A 16,592-nucleotide genomic window follows, 5' to 3' on the forward strand; every position below is an offset into this window, starting at 1 on the left:
ATCTTTCAGCAGAATACAAAGATGAAGTTGTAATATCAATGCTTTTGGGAACCATGACAGGGAATTTGGTTTAACATTTTAGTCGATAACCAACATCTCCCATATTTGAAACAGTCATTTAGTTCAGTGTGAAAACATTTGTGACCTAAAATTAAACTAAAGATATAAAGAATACTGGAGGAGCAGATTTTTGATAAGGCCCTATATACCAGAGGTGGCCAACTCCAGTCCTCAAGGGACACCAACAGGTCAGGTTTCCAGGATATTCCTGCAACAGCATAGGTGCCTCCATCAGTGGCTCAGTTTGATTGCCCCACCTGTGCTGAAGCACGGATATCCTGAAAACCTAACCTGTTGGTGGCCCCTTGAGGACTGGGGTTGCCGACCCCTGAATAGGACCTTAAAAAAAAAAAAAAAAATCTGGACCTCAAATATTATTTATAGCTTTAGTTAAAACAAACTGAAGTAACATTACATTTTAGAGGTAAAATGTTTGGCAATTGTCAAACTAGACAATATGTTCTTCAGTATTTCAGTTTCAAATTCTACAAAAGAAATGTGTACCATAAGAAGACCATGCAACACATACTGTTACAGAAGCTTAACACTGTAGGTAAATCTGCCTGTTGTAACTCAGTCCTGGAAATGGAAAAGAGCACCTACATTTCTCAGATCTTCCCACTGGCAAATCAACAAGGTCAACAGGAAACAGCTTTTCTATTCATTAAAAATAAATAAAAGGACAGTACACATCCTGATTTATAAATAGCAATAGCGGAAAGATTAAAATGTGCAGTTTTATCTACTTCATTAAAATATGTATGTTTATGGCTTTCTACACAATTATGTTATTTTTTTATTCTGGATTAAGTAAAAATAGCCATGTTAGTTGCGATAGTGCAGAGTAAATGAGTACATCAGTATTGGGAGACCTTTTTTATTTGGACCAACAATTTATATTTTAAGACAAGCTTTCGATGGCTCTCTTCAAAGATCTGCAACCATGCTGACAATGTTTCATCCTAAGACATCTTTCCCAACCTCCCAGCCTGGCAACCGCCAAACCTCAGACAGACGTTAGTCGCCAGAAATCTTCATAAACCCAATGACGCCGGGAATGGTACATAACCGTGCAACACCACACGCTGCAAACTTTGTAAACATATATGCCAAGATCCCACAGCCAATCACAACTATGGAACATTCAATGTTAAGACCATACTACTGCACATCCAGTAATGTGGTGTATGTCTCAATGCAGCAAATGTGACCAAGGAAGCTACATTGGTGAAGCCAGCTAAACACTCCAAAACCAGGACAGACACAATAGCCCCATAAAAAAAAAAGGAAGATACTGCACTCCAGTGGGACACCACTTCTCACAGCCAGATCTTTCCATAAAATGATGTAAACATCTTAATATTTAAAAGCACTCAAGAACGGAAAACATTTTAACTTAAAAGGATCATGCCTTGAGGCACAAAAACCAAGGACTCCATGCCGAAAATGGGGTTTCTTACACACAAAGTAAACTAGGAAAGAAAGAGTTCCTTTACGTGGCACTAGAGAAACACCCTAAATTAAAATAAAAACTTTATTGGTAATAACTAAAATTTTACTGTTTGGACTCGACAAGGACAGAAAACATTTAAAATAAACCGAAGATGTGTGGGCCAAACGTGTGCTGCTGATCTAGCTAGTTGTGAATGTGCTTTTAATATTATAGTATATAAGTAACAACTTGATGCTAGTGATCCGCACAGGTAGTGCCTAGATTGTTCTGAAATGGATATTTGGTTTTATAGCCACTTACTCTCCTATCATTAAATAATTGATGGATACACAAGTTATACTTAAACTTCAGATGAATAAGTGGAACTAATGGCATAGTGTCTGAAAAGTAACCCGTATTGTAAGTAGGAACCCTGTCAGGGACCTCTTACCACTAAACTGTTGAAGAAATGAACTGTTTAGTCGGGTGAGTACCAAGTGTAACACTTCATTAATATTGCAAAGTGGCTACACTCGTACTAAGTAACAATTTCAATATTGACACTTATAACTCTGTTAGTAGCACTATTGAATAGATCCATATAATAAGCATAACTCTAGACGATCAAAGTGCTGTTGCTGCCCACTGCTGCAGTCTACACAGCACTCCAACCAAATGTGCGCCCACACCTCTCAGATGAGCCGGCGTCACTGTGAAAGTGACGTCAGACGTACCCGACGTACGTTTCACCTTCGTGGCTTCATTCCATAGAGCTACCAAACACTGAGTTATAATTTTCAATATTGAAATTGTTACTTAGTACGAGTATAGCCACTTTGCAATATTAATGAAGTGCTACACTTAGTACTCACCAGATTAAACAGTTCATTTCTTCAACAGTTTAGTGGTAAGAGGTCCCTGACAGGGTTCCTACTTACAATACAGGTTACTTTTCAGACACTATCCCATTAGTTCCACTTATTCATCTGAAGTTTAAGTATAACTTATGTATCCATCAATTATTTTATGATAGGACAGTAACTGGCTATAAAACCAAATATCCATTTCAGAACAATCACTAGCATCAAGTTTTTACTTATAAACTATAATATCAAAAGCACATTCACAACTAGCTAGATCAGCAGCACACGTTTGGCCCACACATCTTCGGTTTATTTTAAATGTTTTTATCTGTTTTGTCTGTCCTTGTTGAGTCCAAACAGTATAATTTTAGCTATTACCAATAAAGTTTATTATTTTAATTTAGGGTGTTTCTCTAGTGCCACGTAAAGGGACTCTTTCATTCCTAGTTTACACAGTATATTTACTTCCCTGTGAGCACCACCTTCTTCTGCAGTTGTTTGGGAGAATTATTCACTCTTATGTTGAGCAGGGTTCATTTACGACTCGTACAAGCATAATTTTGTATATCTTTCTTACACATAATCAAAATGTTTTATAATGTTTCTCCCTACCTCTCATTTTCATTCCAAACTCTTCTCACCTGCTGTACACCCCATTCACACTATTGGTGGATCTATGGTCCTACATGCTCTCCAAATATCTCAGTAACCCTTTCATCCATGTATTGTCCCATCTGTCTGTTTATTTACTCTCTGCTATGAATTCTCCACATCTTCCGTCTTAGATTGTTATCTGTTTTTGGTACCCCCTTCACATCTGTGTTAATCTCATGGAATCTTTGTAAATCAGTACTTCTGACCTGAGGGAGAGCGAGAGAGAACTCTCGAAAGCTTGTCTTATAATATGAACGCTTAGTCCAAATAAAAAAGGGCATCACCTAATGCTGATGTACTTATTTACTCTGCACTATTTTTAAATTCTAGATCACTTGAGCATCACCTGCTTGCTAGGTCCGTGAACTAATGGAAGAAAAATCTAAATTGTATGTAAATGTGGTGGTGTGGGAGGGGGGGGGGGGGGGTACTTCAAAGATTGCCTACATTCAGTGTTGAGCTTAGTCAACGGCCCACATTCACTAAAGGGTGCCAAGCTTTACCACACCCTAAAAGAGCAATCCATACACATTGCCATTGTAATAATAATAATAATAAAATATATTTAATTCAACACCATTTTTAATAAGTTTTAATATACTGAGCATCCTTTAATTTCTATAGCAGGTTTTAGCACACCTCCAACAGTGCAAGCTTTTTCAACACCGATTTCTGATCATTTGTTGCCAATATTCCCAGCAGCTTGTGTTGCAAACCGTAACAATAGACAATGTTACCTTTGTAATATAAGACTACATTGTAACTGCTGAGTTACACTGACTTAAGGATTGATTGAAACTGAAAGGCAGCCATTTAGTGAACCCTGGGAAGCAGGATCTTTGCTTATAGATCACGGGGGAACAAATTGATCGGTAGTTTATTTTCAATAAAAGGTAATTAAAGGCATTATATATTAAAACTAAATAGATTTTTTTTTTTTTTTTTAGAGTGCCACTTCGATTGCCTCTAACTTCCATTCAGATAAATGGGAGTTAAGGGGTGCTAAAAGTTTAGCCCCTTGGTGAATTTGCTTTTTATATATAAAAAAAAAAAAAAAACCACACCGTGAACGTAGGAAAACCTTAGAACATAAAACGTAGTCAGTATTGTGATTTAAGTGGGCATAATGTGTCGCATATTACGGACCATGCTACAAAATTTTGTTCAAGTCGCAAAAGTTAAGAGTGCCATTTACATGTGGACCGTAAATTACACCTCCCATTTGACACCTTTTCTTCATGATAGCACTTATTGCAAACTTGGAAAACGGACCAAAATCTACATCAAGTCTTACATTTAAAGCAGATAAAGTTCAATGAAATTACTAGTCTAGGGAGTGTCATTGAGCCAACAGTGCAAGTAGTGACAAGTATCGGCCTCTGAATTTAAAAGGTATTTTGTGCTGTAGAGGGGGAAAAAAATTAAAAAAAAAAAAAAAAAAAATGGGACTTGAATAAGCAAGATGCCAATAGGAGATATATATATATCTATATCTATAGATATATATATATATATAAAGTTAAACCATCCCAGAAAGGCTAGAAAAACAACAAGCGTGCACATTACTTACACAAGGATGTCTTCTTCCTACCCCTTTGTATCTAAAGCCCCCCCGCCTTAAACCTTTCTCACTGACTGCCCGACACCTCTGGAATGCCCTTCCCCTCGATACCCGACTAGTACCCTCTCTATCCACCTTTAAGACCCACCTTAAGACCCACTTGCTTAAAGAAGCATATATGAGTAGCACCGTAGATATTACTAGACACGATACATAAAGCTTGGCCCCTTGCAGAAGTACTTACCAAAAAGCCCTCCTACATATCAATTATATTGTAAGCTCCTCGGAGCAGGAACTTCTCTTCCTAAAATGTTACATTTGTCTGAAGCACTTATTCCCATGACCTGTTATTTATATTATTTGTTATTTATATGATTACCCCGTGTATCACTATTGTGAAGTGCTATGTACATTAATGGTGCTATACAAATAAAGACATACAATACAGTTATTTTACCTAGTTGAAAAATACAAATGCCATCACAAACATTAAGACACTCAGTGATTCCTGTAATAAAGCAGTCTTAACAGTGCATGTTTGAAGCACTAAATGTAACGCATAGCCTTTAGTCAAGGATTTTCCATGCCCAAAGAAAAGTATGACTTCAACACTGTTTATTACAAGACTAGCAATATTTAAAATGAAGAAGTTCCACAAGGACAGTGAGAAAAAGACAAACAACGCCTTGCATCTAGGCCATGCCCAACAGCCAATGGATCCAACACCCCAGTGGATTACAAGCCCCACCCTTCACATGTTTCTGTTACAGCCTCGTGGTTAGATCCCTTCTTCCAACCACTGTATAAAAGGCGTGACTACTACACCCATTTCAAACATTACCCTCAGTGTATTTTAAGTAAACCGTACAGAATGTGCTTAGTTGAGATAATTAATCTATTGCTCGGAAGATTATGTTGCTACATTTTTTTTTTAAACAAGGCAAATTCACACACTTTACATTCATCTGCCTCTTAATGGCTTACATGAAAAGTACAGAGTAATCTCAACCACCATAAAATAAAAGAAACCTCATATGCCAATATATTCTATACAAGGCAGAAATACTACAAGTAATTTTACCAAGACTTGGAGAACATAGCTGAAGAAGCTCCCTTTTCTCTTTTAAAAAGAGCCACACATTTATTCTAATAGAAAGTTTAAACATTGCTAGCCATTCAATTATTAATGTACTCACTTGTCAAACAGAATCTAAACACTAGAGTGTGCTCCTCCAGCAAACATTACAGCAAGCATGCATACAAACAAGTGTGCAATATAAACCAGTGGTCTCTGTTTTAGACACTGTTGTTGGTGTTTGCTGCACTGTACATTATAGAAAAAGCACAATGATTTAAAATTGTAACTAGGTACCACAGGCATGAGAAAATACCTTGCCCAGTGTTACGTGGGACTGTAATTGCCAAGTTCCCACTTCAGGCGAATGTGCGCTAAAATATCCGAGCCATGGCGCATGTCTCAAACAACTCACAAACAACATTATATACACACAAATAAAAACCTAAAGCCAGATTAAAAACTATGAATTTTTTTTAATGATCATTTGCAAAGCGCCAACATATTCTGCAGCACTGTACAATGGGGGTACAGAGATTTGATAATTACATAAACAGCATACAAATATGTATAAGCATTTACAGAAACAAAAAAAGAAGGGGTAGTGAGGGCCCTGCTCATGAGAGCATACCATATTCCTCTAGTACAGAGAAAGGAGAATTCCTTTCCAAAAATAAAACATGGTTTTTATTTACATTTCAGCCCCACTATCTGAGGCATGCAGATAGTCAGACAGAAGCAGGTTTTCCGCAATCCAAATAAAAATAGCTGAAAAAAAGGTTTCCACTGTCACCAGTGGGTGGCGCCGAACAGAGTCAGAATCACTGCTCTATAAAGAAACCCGGGGGGTGGTAAACACAAAATTGTTTCCCACCCATCACCCTCATTACAAAAGTGACTAGGTTTTGTTTCTTTGTGGTTTCAAACAAATAAGAAAAATCTTTATGCTTCGATGCAAAGAAAAAAAGGCTTTTCTTACCTGGCAGAAAGACGCACGTGTGCAATGAGCTTCCTCCTCAGGACAAACCGCAGGCACCAGTCCGAGAAGCCTTAAATATCTAACACTAAATTGCAATCGCTTTTTTTCTACCTACACACAATAGAGAAGTACCGATCTGAAAATTAGTGCTACCTGGTGGTTAAATGTAAATGTTGCAAGGTTGCGGGGTCAAAGAATCTCCACCTTGGCCCATACTATGTGTTGGCGTCAAGGTGTGGTTACTGCATGAGGAGGTGAAAAAAAAACCAAGGGCAACAGCAAGCTACAAGGCAAGCTCTAAAAGAATTACACCAACTGAAGTAGTTACTAGGATCTGAACTCTTTGTACTGCTTTCTGCGCTTGCCAACTAGGAGTACTGCAGGAACTGTGTGCAGTCAGGCACCTCCCACATGTCACACAGCAGCACCAACAGGCAAAACAAGTCTATCACAGAGCAAGGCAGCACATTATCACAGAGAAAGGCAGCACATTATCACTGAGCAGCAGGACCTAGCTAGGTGGCCTTAAGAAAGGATTGTAGTCAGTCTCTAAAAAATCATCTTGCACTTCTTCTTGCTAATCATCTGCTCAATACATATCAGAACCCCCTTTGTTCCAGGCAGCAGAAAAATCCAGGACACATGTTATGTGCTGCCAAGACACAGCCAGACTGCAGTTACAGCAATCTGGCGCCAGTGAAAATTAACATAAAAGCTTCCATGGTTTCAGGACTGAAGTGCAGCAGGATATTGCTGGTTAAACCCTTCCTTTCCTCCCCTCCCCCATCCAACTCAAAAATCAGGCAGCTTCTTGTTCTAGAATGTGCACACTAGTTATTCACTTAGTAATAGCACAGATACATAGCTGCAGTAACTAGGTAACACATTGGCTGTGCTCAGTAAAAATAAGACAAAATGAAGTAAGAATCCTGCACACGCTTTGCAAACCAGGAGCTTCTGTAAACCGTGAACGCCGTTGGTAACTGCACAAATAATTAAAACCAGCAACTCTGCCTAAAAATGCACAATATAGGTAAAAAACACAAACCAGAAAAAATATACAATGTCTGTTTCTTCATTAATTAAAAAAAATTATAATCCATTTTATTTTTGATATTCAAATATAAAAGAAAACTACTCCATGTGAATAAGGCAAAATTTAAATAAAAATTCTATTTGGATTCGATAATGAAAGGTCCTAATAAATCATAACCGACTTGCCGAATGCCTTTAAACTTTGGAATAACACTTCACATTACTGTAGCAGAGTAAAACGAAGAAGCCCAGGCAAGATCTTACAAATCTGCTGTCTTTGTAAGGCCGCGCTTATAAGTTCTTGCTTCGGAGACGCCACGGTTGCTGAAAAAAATTGAATCGACTTCCAGCGATCAAGCCGTCGCTCCGCTCCTACTATAAGCACGTGCGACGTCGCGTCGCCGGAACTATAAGCGCAGCTTAACTGTTGACTGCTTGATGTATTGCGCATTTACATATTTGTATTCCTTGTGTTAGTGAACACTATGTAGAGTAAGTGTGGGTATTGAATACTAATATTTTAGAGTAAACTAAATAATTGATGTTACAATTGTAATCCCTTCCAGATAGTCCAAATTCTTACCATGAACTTCTACAGTATTACACACACAAAAAAAATATTGCACCCAAATTTATTGCTACACAGACTAATTAAAACTAAAATGAAAAGATAACTAAACTGGAAGACTAAATTAGACCATGGAGTCATGAAAATGTAATACCACCACTAAAGGACCACCTGACAATGTGAATAAGTCTAGACCCTCACTTTTGTGTTATATACTAAAGATCTGTTGATTGGCTAACTGAATTGTATATTAAAATATCTTGGGATTTACTTTGCAAGCCTGAATAGAATAAAAGATCACTGTATGCCTGATGGGAGAATATCAAAGAGGTTGAATAAAGTCTCAAACCGTAAAAAAAAAAAAATACATTACACCTAAGCAATTGAATATGTTTCATTCAAGTAACATATACTGTATAGTAACCAAGATCAGTCCAATACAGAAGTGTTTGTGGACTACAGGACAGGTCCAACAGTTTTATCCTCTCAGACTACAGGACAGGTCCAACAGTTTTATCCTCTCAGACTACTAGTAGGAATCACTCAAACCTCCCATTTGTAGCCAATGAGTACACAAACAATAGTATTTAATAAAGAACAAAGTATTTTCATAACCTTACAAAAGAGCAAGATACAACCGATTAGAATGTAATAACTACAACCTCTCTGTAATAGTAACTATATTACAGAACAGACAGTAGTGCTGACAGTGAAAAATTACACAGGCACACATTAAAGTGTTATTTGTGCTGCAGAACTTAGTCATTCATAAAATATAGCAGTTCTTCAGATCAGTCGACACTAAAAAGATTAAGGATCCAACACTTTATTTAAGCAAATCTCAATCTATGAGCACTATAAATGTAGAAAGTCTATAAAATATTGTGCAAGTTGCAGCAGGCATACAGAGGCCTATGTACCAAGATCATGTGTTGCGTGCCAATTTGAATGCTTAAAAGTAATACAAAAAAGCTTTACATAAAAATGTGTGTCGTATGTATAAAGGTAGTGATGGGACTTCAGAATATGATGCATAGTTGGTTTGAAATAGTGTCACGTTGAACACCTTATTGATACAAATTAAAACCGAATTGTGCATTTTATTATTCAGAACTAGTGTTCGTAAATAGTGTAAAATGTATTAATCACAGTGAAAATTATATTTCGTTTAGTTAACCTACTATAACACTGAAACATCCTGTGCAGTATCCAATACATGGCAACTTAATATCGAGTCAACATTATAAACATGCTTAAGGGTTTAACACCAGGTTCAACTTGGCAGACCATTAACGCAGGTTCAATTATATTTTTTAGTGCAGATACAATAATATTTAGCATATACACCATTTACATCACGCATAGATGTGTGTGCGAAAATATTTGACCAAAATCCTCGTTGACACTTAAGGCGCATTGAGAAAAAGAAGGTCATTGCCTAGAATCCGTTAGATTTGAGATGGTCATGCCAATGATCAGTACACAGGCCCCCTGAGCACTGATTCTAGTTAAGAGTATTACATCTGATGCACATCTGTGCCTTCAATGAAACAAAATATGAAACTATTAGAAGAAAATACTTTAGGATGGAATCAATTGTAAGAAACGTATTTGGCAGATGTTTTTCTTTAACCTTTTCTTCAAACACGGTAAATAAAATCACCTTTTTAGCAACCTTACTGCATCTATGAAGGCAAAATAAGCACTTGTTTCTTGAAATGAAAAAGCTTAAACATTAACCACAATTGTCTTAGATTGAAAAGCAATATGCTCACATACTATGGTTACAGTATATAGCAATATGCTCTTCTGCCCAAATCTTTGCCACTAATACATGCATATTTACACTGATAAGTAGTATTGTTTTATTGACCACTAAAATTCAGGGTCTTGTTTTTCAAAAATATTTGCTATCAAAACTAGTTAAGAAAAAAAAAATATTGTATTTAAAAAAAACACAACTTGGGTAGACTTGTGACAGGTACTTCACTATGCTGTAAAACAGTAGTCGTTTCTACTTTCACCCCATCCCCCCACCCCCAAAAAAATAAAACAACTCTTCAAAATGTATCCCGATCTATTGCAGCTGTGCTCTATTCATTAGGACTAGGACGACTCTAGTGCCTGCCAACAATAGACAAACAGTTCTTTTGTGTCTTATGAGGTGACTCATCGGAAAAAGACAGCTCCACCTCCTGCATTCCTCCCGCCCTTCCCCCCATGCTTTTCATTAGCACAAAGCCTTCTTGCAGAGAAAAACACCCTTGCACTGCTGCTCTTACATCAGCTCTTGCTGCATACACACAAGAGCAGTTTTAGAGATGCATCATTGCTGCAGATTTTAAACACCAACAAACAGTAGCTGTTTGTCTGTTTCAAGGTCACACCAAAGGCAGTTGAGATAGCGGACAGTCCTGTGGTATTGCAGCGGATTTCAACTTGATAAACATCCCTGATCCTGTTTCCCCTGAAAGTCCATGCCACAGATTACCAGCTGGTTTGACTCACTATGCCTGGGCTGTAGAACACACCGCCCACATTTCTAGAATGTTCTTAACTAAATGCACAATGCAGCAGTTGCTTTCCTTCCTATCTCTAGTCCTGGGTTAAACCTGGCTAATGCGTGGCTAACTGCTACAAACAAAAGCCATGTACAAAAATGGACTGGGGTGAAAATATCTAAGTGAAATATTAATGCCGCACATAGATGTGTTTGAAGATAAAAAAAAAAAAACAAGGTTACAAACACTGTTCTTAAACCCTTTTTTTTTTGGTGTTTCTTCGTAACAATAAAAGGCTTAATTGTAAATGTTTAAAAATAATTACTTTTTTAAAAGGAAAGATAGCTTGAGAAATCTTATTTTAAGGAAATCGTAAATTTAGAATCGTAAATTTAGATTAACCGAAAGCTGGAATACAATAGCTGTTACTTTAAAGCACTTGTATGCATGTCTTTATTTATATAGCGCCATCAATGCACATAGTGCTTCACAGAAGTAATACATGTGCCAATCACAAGTAGCAAATATAAATAACACATCATTGGAAGAAGTGCTTCAGACAAAAGTAACATTTAGGAAAAGGAGTCCCTGCTCTGAAGAGCTTACAATCTAATTGGTAGGAGGAACATACAGATACCGTTGGAGGGCATACTGATAAGTGCATTTGCAAGGGGCCAAGTTTTATGTATCAGGTGAATAGTGATAGCAACAGAGCTACTCATGCTTCGTTAAGTAGGTGTCTTAAGGTGGGCCTTAAACGTGGATAGAGGGGGTGCTAGTCTGATATTGACGGGGAAGGGCATTCCAGAGGTGTGGGGCAGTCAGTGAGAAAGGTTTTAGGTGGGAGAGGGCGTTGCATACAAAGGGGGTAGAGAGAAGACATCCTTGAGCGGAACGCAAGAGTCAGGATGGTGCATAATGAGAAATTAGGGCTGAGATGTAAGGAGGGGCAGATGAGAAAAGCTTAAAAAAAGTGAGGAGAATTGAATGTGTGATACGGGATTTGATACTAAGCCAGGAGAGGAATTTCAGCAGGGGAGACACCGAAACAGATTTAAGAAAGAGTAGAGTGATTCTGGCAGCAGCGTTTAGAATAGATTGTAGGGGAGACAGGTGAGAGGCAGGAAGGCCGGACGGCAGGAGGTTACAGTATTCAAGACGAGAAAAAGGTGAACATTTTGCAATATTAAAAAATACTAAGCACTATCGCACACAATTAGCATCAACTCTGCTACCAAGCATGTGACTACAATTGAAAAAAAATAAGAGGGGATGATTGTACCAATTGTATACTTCTAGTAACATCCAACAGAGAAAGGCAAAAGATAACCAAAGCATGCTGGAATCACGCAAAAGATAAGAAAACTCTATAATGCGTTTTAAATGGAGGACATAAAAAACAAAAATTACTTTTTGCACTGTCCTGAATGGAATGTTTTGACCCACAAAAATGCCTTTCAAGCCATGTCCTGAACAAAAATGTGCATGGGGCAGGAACTAGAGGTGTAGGGGGTGCAGCAGCCTCCCTGGGTTTATATATTATGGCAGGGGTAGCCAACTCCAGTCCTCAAGACCCCCCAATAAGGTCAGGTATTCAAGATATCCCTGATTCAGCACAGGTGGTGCAGTCAAAGACAGCCACTGATTGAGCCACCTGCGCTGAAGCAGGGATGGCCTGAAAACGTGACGGTGGCCCTTGAGGATTGGGGTTGGCCACCCCTGCATTATGGTAATAAATGCATGTTACGGATTTCATATGTAGAGCGCCCCACCCAAAAATTTTAAAAATTGCTCCGGCACTCCCATGTATGCTGCATTAATCCCAACTAATTCAAGTAAACCTGCTTTGCAGAAAAACATTGGAATGGTTTCTGCTCAGGGCCAATTCTTATTTTTCCTTCAATACAGAGAACAAATGGGAGACTTCAAAAAGTATTAAATACTTTTACAACTAGCAGCTTCACAATATTCTTCTTCCCACCATAAATTAGGATGGTGAATACATACAGGTCATGAATTCAACTGCAATACTGCGGATGGGGCACCATCACAGTTTAAACAAACAAACAAAACGTAAATTCCTATTATACTACAGATGTTCGATACAGAGACATTTTTTCTGATAGAGAAAAAAATTATAATGGTGGGCATCAATCTATGAAAAAGATAAAATTGCGGGAAATAAGTGGTTTTTGTGCTAAGCTCTCAGGAGTGCATGGAAGATTACGTTACTTTGTCCTTGGAAAACAACCACCAAGTGAAACATAGAACATCAGTCTAGAACAGCATTTTTCAACAGGGGTTTTCCTAGGAGCCCTTCGATTCCCCGGGCGTCCCTAAAATGGTTCCCTGCAATTTTCAGCTCACGTGACGATTGTACCAAATACAATGCATCTGATCTTAGACACGCTATTAGAGAGGGTTGGGGTTCCTTACAATGCATCTGATCTCAGACGTGCTATTAGGTCGCATCCATAGTCCGCGCGTGCGAACAAAAGGCTGTATCTCAATGAGGAAGCGTGCGCTATTCCCAAGCAGACAAAATAATTTGATTACTATATCCGTGGCATTAGAGAGGGTTGGGGTTCCTTACAACACATCTGATCTCAGACGCGCTATTAGCGAGAATTGGGGTTCTGCAGAATTTGACAATATAATTATAGGTTCCTTAACAACAATGTTGCAAAACATTCGTTTAGAACTATAAAAATCTTGAAATACCGATGCATTCCACGTAGGAAAATGTATGTCGTCTCCTTTCTTCCCTGAAGTAACAAAACAAGGTTGCATACTTTTGTAGTATTGTTTCTAGAGGTGCCTTTTTTGCCTGCTTTTCCCCTTACAACTGCTGACTATGAACGCCACATAACTGACCAATAGTCTTAAGACAGTCTAGGTCTATATGCAAATCTCTTTGAAAGGCCAAGGCCAGGGTGTAGCGCTCGCCACGTTTAAATACCTTGTTCCTTATGGACATGTTCTATGTGCCGTTGCATGCGCATGGACGGGAGCTGTGCTTGGGAGACAGAAAAAAAAAGAAGATTCTGCGCGATGGCGCGTCAAATGACCAGGTAAGAGCCAATGACATTACAGCAGTCAAACTCCAATCAGATGGAGCGGAGGATGTGACGTCACGTCCCCCTCCCCGCACGCAGTGAGCAGGACACCCAGTCACTCCTGCAGACTGTGCCGTCACGTGAGCGCGCGTCTCTTCACCCTGACCGCAGCCTTAGAAACAGTTTAGGAAGTATGCACCCTATGTAACTATGACAGAGGCATACGGAAAAACAGAACATTTAAATATTGGCTAGGCACATATGTTTCAAGTAGTATAACGGATTCTGAGTAGAATAAACTCAAAAATATGCACAATGCATATTTCCACAAAAACTTTCTACAATTACACATTTTGTATACTGAAAACATTACAATTTGTTGGCTTAATAAAGTTCTTTAAAAAAAAAAAACTAGCGTTTTTAGGAGGGGGGTTAGTTTCAAAACTTATACTACTGGAAATGTTATACGGTTAATTCCATTTTACGAGCTTAATGCAGGGTAACTGGTTTACTGCATCACTTAACGCTACATGTGAACATGGTCCAGAATAGCAAATCTCTTTTCTTATCTACACCAAGAGTCACAGATGCTTGATATACCATTTTTGTCCTCTAGTGAAAAAAAAAAAAAAAACCCTGAGAAAGGTCTACGAGTGCGACAAACGTCAATTCTCATGCAATAAATTTATACTGTTTTTGAAGTCCACGCAAGTGCTTTCCTCAGATTCTACTGATGAACTATTTTAACAGTCGAAGCATAAAGAACATAAAATGGACACCATATTTTAAATGGAGGTACTGTATCTCAGACTTGTAAGAGGACGGTATTACAAATCTAATCTATATGTAACATTATCAGACACTGCATTTTTAGTATTTAATGACTACGTCAAATAATTTTTTTAAAAAAGTTTCAGTATTGCCCAAGCTTAAGATCAAAATTGTTTTATTACAAGGAATGGAGGAGATATCAAGATACAGTGTACACAACACACACGTCTGGAAATAATTGACAGACACAATTTTCATAATTTTGGCTCTGTATGCCACCACAATGGATTTGAAATGAAACAACCGAGATGCAATAGAAGTGCAGACTTTCCGTTTTAATTCAAGGAGTTGAACAAAAATATCGTATGAAACGTTTAGGAATTGAAACCATTTTCATACACAGTCCCCTTATTTCAGGGGTTCAAATGTAATTGGACAAATTAACACAATCATAAATACATTTTTCATTTTTAATACTTTGTCGAGAATCATTTGCAGACAATGACTGCTTGAAGTCTGGAAGGCATTGACATCACCAAACACTGGGTTTCCTCCTTTGTGATGCGTTGCCAGGCCTTTACTGCAGCGGTCTTCAGTTGTTTGTTCGTGAGTCTTTCTGCAACTCATGGGTTGCTTTCCCAGTATGTTTTGGGTCATTGTCCATCTATAAAGTGAAGCACCGTCCAATCAACTTCGTTGAATTTGGCTGAATCTGAGCAGACAATATATCCCTATACACTTCAGAATTCATCCGGCTGCTTCTGTCTTCTGTCACATCAATAAACACTAGTGACCCAGTGCCATTGTAAACCATGCATGCCCATGCCATCACACTGCCTCCGTGTTTTACAGATTATGTGGTATGCTTCGGATCATTAGCTGTTCCAAGCCTTCTCCACACTTTCCTTCCCATCATTCTGGTACAAGTTGACCTTAGTTTCATCTGTCCAAAGAATGCTGTTCCAGAACTGGGCTCGCTTTTTTTTTTAGATATTGTTAGGCCAAGTCTAATCTGGCCTTTCTATTCTTCAGGCTTATGAATGGTTTGCACCTTGTGGTGAACCCTCTGTATTTGCTCTCGTGAAGTCTTCTCTTTATGGTAGACTTGGATAATAATATGCCTACCTCCTGGAGAGTGTTCTTCACTTGGCTGGATGTTGTGAAGGGGTTTTTCTTTACCATGGAAAGGATCCTACGATCATCCACCACTGTTGTCTTCTGTGGACGTCCAGGCCTTTTTGTGTTGCAGAGCTCGCCAGTGCGTTCTTTTTATCTCGGAATGTACCAAACTGTTTATTTGGCCACTCCTAATGTTCCTGCTATCTCGCTGATGGATTTTCTTTTTTTTTTTTGCAGCCCAAGGATGCCCTGTTTCACTTACATTGAGAGCTCCTTTGACCGCATGTTGTGGGTTCACAGCAACAGCAACCCCTTAGCTACGAAACGCGTAGGATTATTCTTTGTTTTAAACTGGTACCTTTTATACCTCCCTTAACTCTGTAAACCACCTTACAAGGTAGTTATCAGGCTATTTTTCTGTGCACCATTCTCAAGTTACACCGCTCGGGTGTATACTGCTGGAGATACGCCTCCCGTGTGACGTCACACGGATGCGCGGACACTGAGGTGAACCGTCACTGCCAGCCGTCGGTAATCTCGACTGGGACGTGAACACCTCTCTGCGTTCCCCTGCTATTGACGCATTGGAAAGCGGTCACAGAGACTTTCCTCAATCACACACAGTGTGTTTTATCGGACTGAGGACTCTTTTCACCAACGTCCCGTGTGTGACCCAGATGACAACGAAGTGCCTGCTATACGCGATCCTCAGACGATCTGGATGCTGGTTACAGGCTGCAGTCACCATGAGAGACCCAGACGACATCTGGAAACTGCAGAAGACTACTTACCAGAGAGATCTCCTTCCATTATCCATCCTGTCAGCTGTGTGGTAAATTAGTGTATTGATACACGTACATGCGAATGTTCTTTTATATTGCTTTACGAAGAATACTTACCCCCCTTTTTTATAATAAA

At 38.7% G+C, this 16,592-nt stretch overlaps 1 protein-coding gene across 5 annotated transcripts in view; it reads right to left on the reverse strand.

The window, feature by feature from the left end:
- Window positions 1-16,592, reverse strand: part of ATF7IP (activating transcription factor 7 interacting protein) — an 87,704-nt gene that overhangs the window by 41,857 nt on the left and 29,255 nt on the right. Inside the window, exon 1 of one of the 5 annotated variants that reach the window (XM_075573967.1) lies at window positions 6,625-7,331. The exons of the other annotated variants lie outside the window; for them this stretch is intronic. The gene's annotated coding sequence lies outside the window, so the exon portion shown is untranslated. Of the gene's footprint in view, window positions 1-6,624; window positions 7,332-16,592 lie in introns of those variants that run through there. 5 annotated transcript variants of the gene reach the window in all.

Source organism: Ascaphus truei, chromosome 17, assembly GCF_040206685.1.
Source record: "Ascaphus truei isolate aAscTru1 chromosome 17, aAscTru1.hap1, whole genome shotgun sequence".
In the NCBI taxonomy this organism is placed as follows: Eukaryota; Metazoa; Chordata; class Amphibia; order Anura; family Ascaphidae; genus Ascaphus; species Ascaphus truei.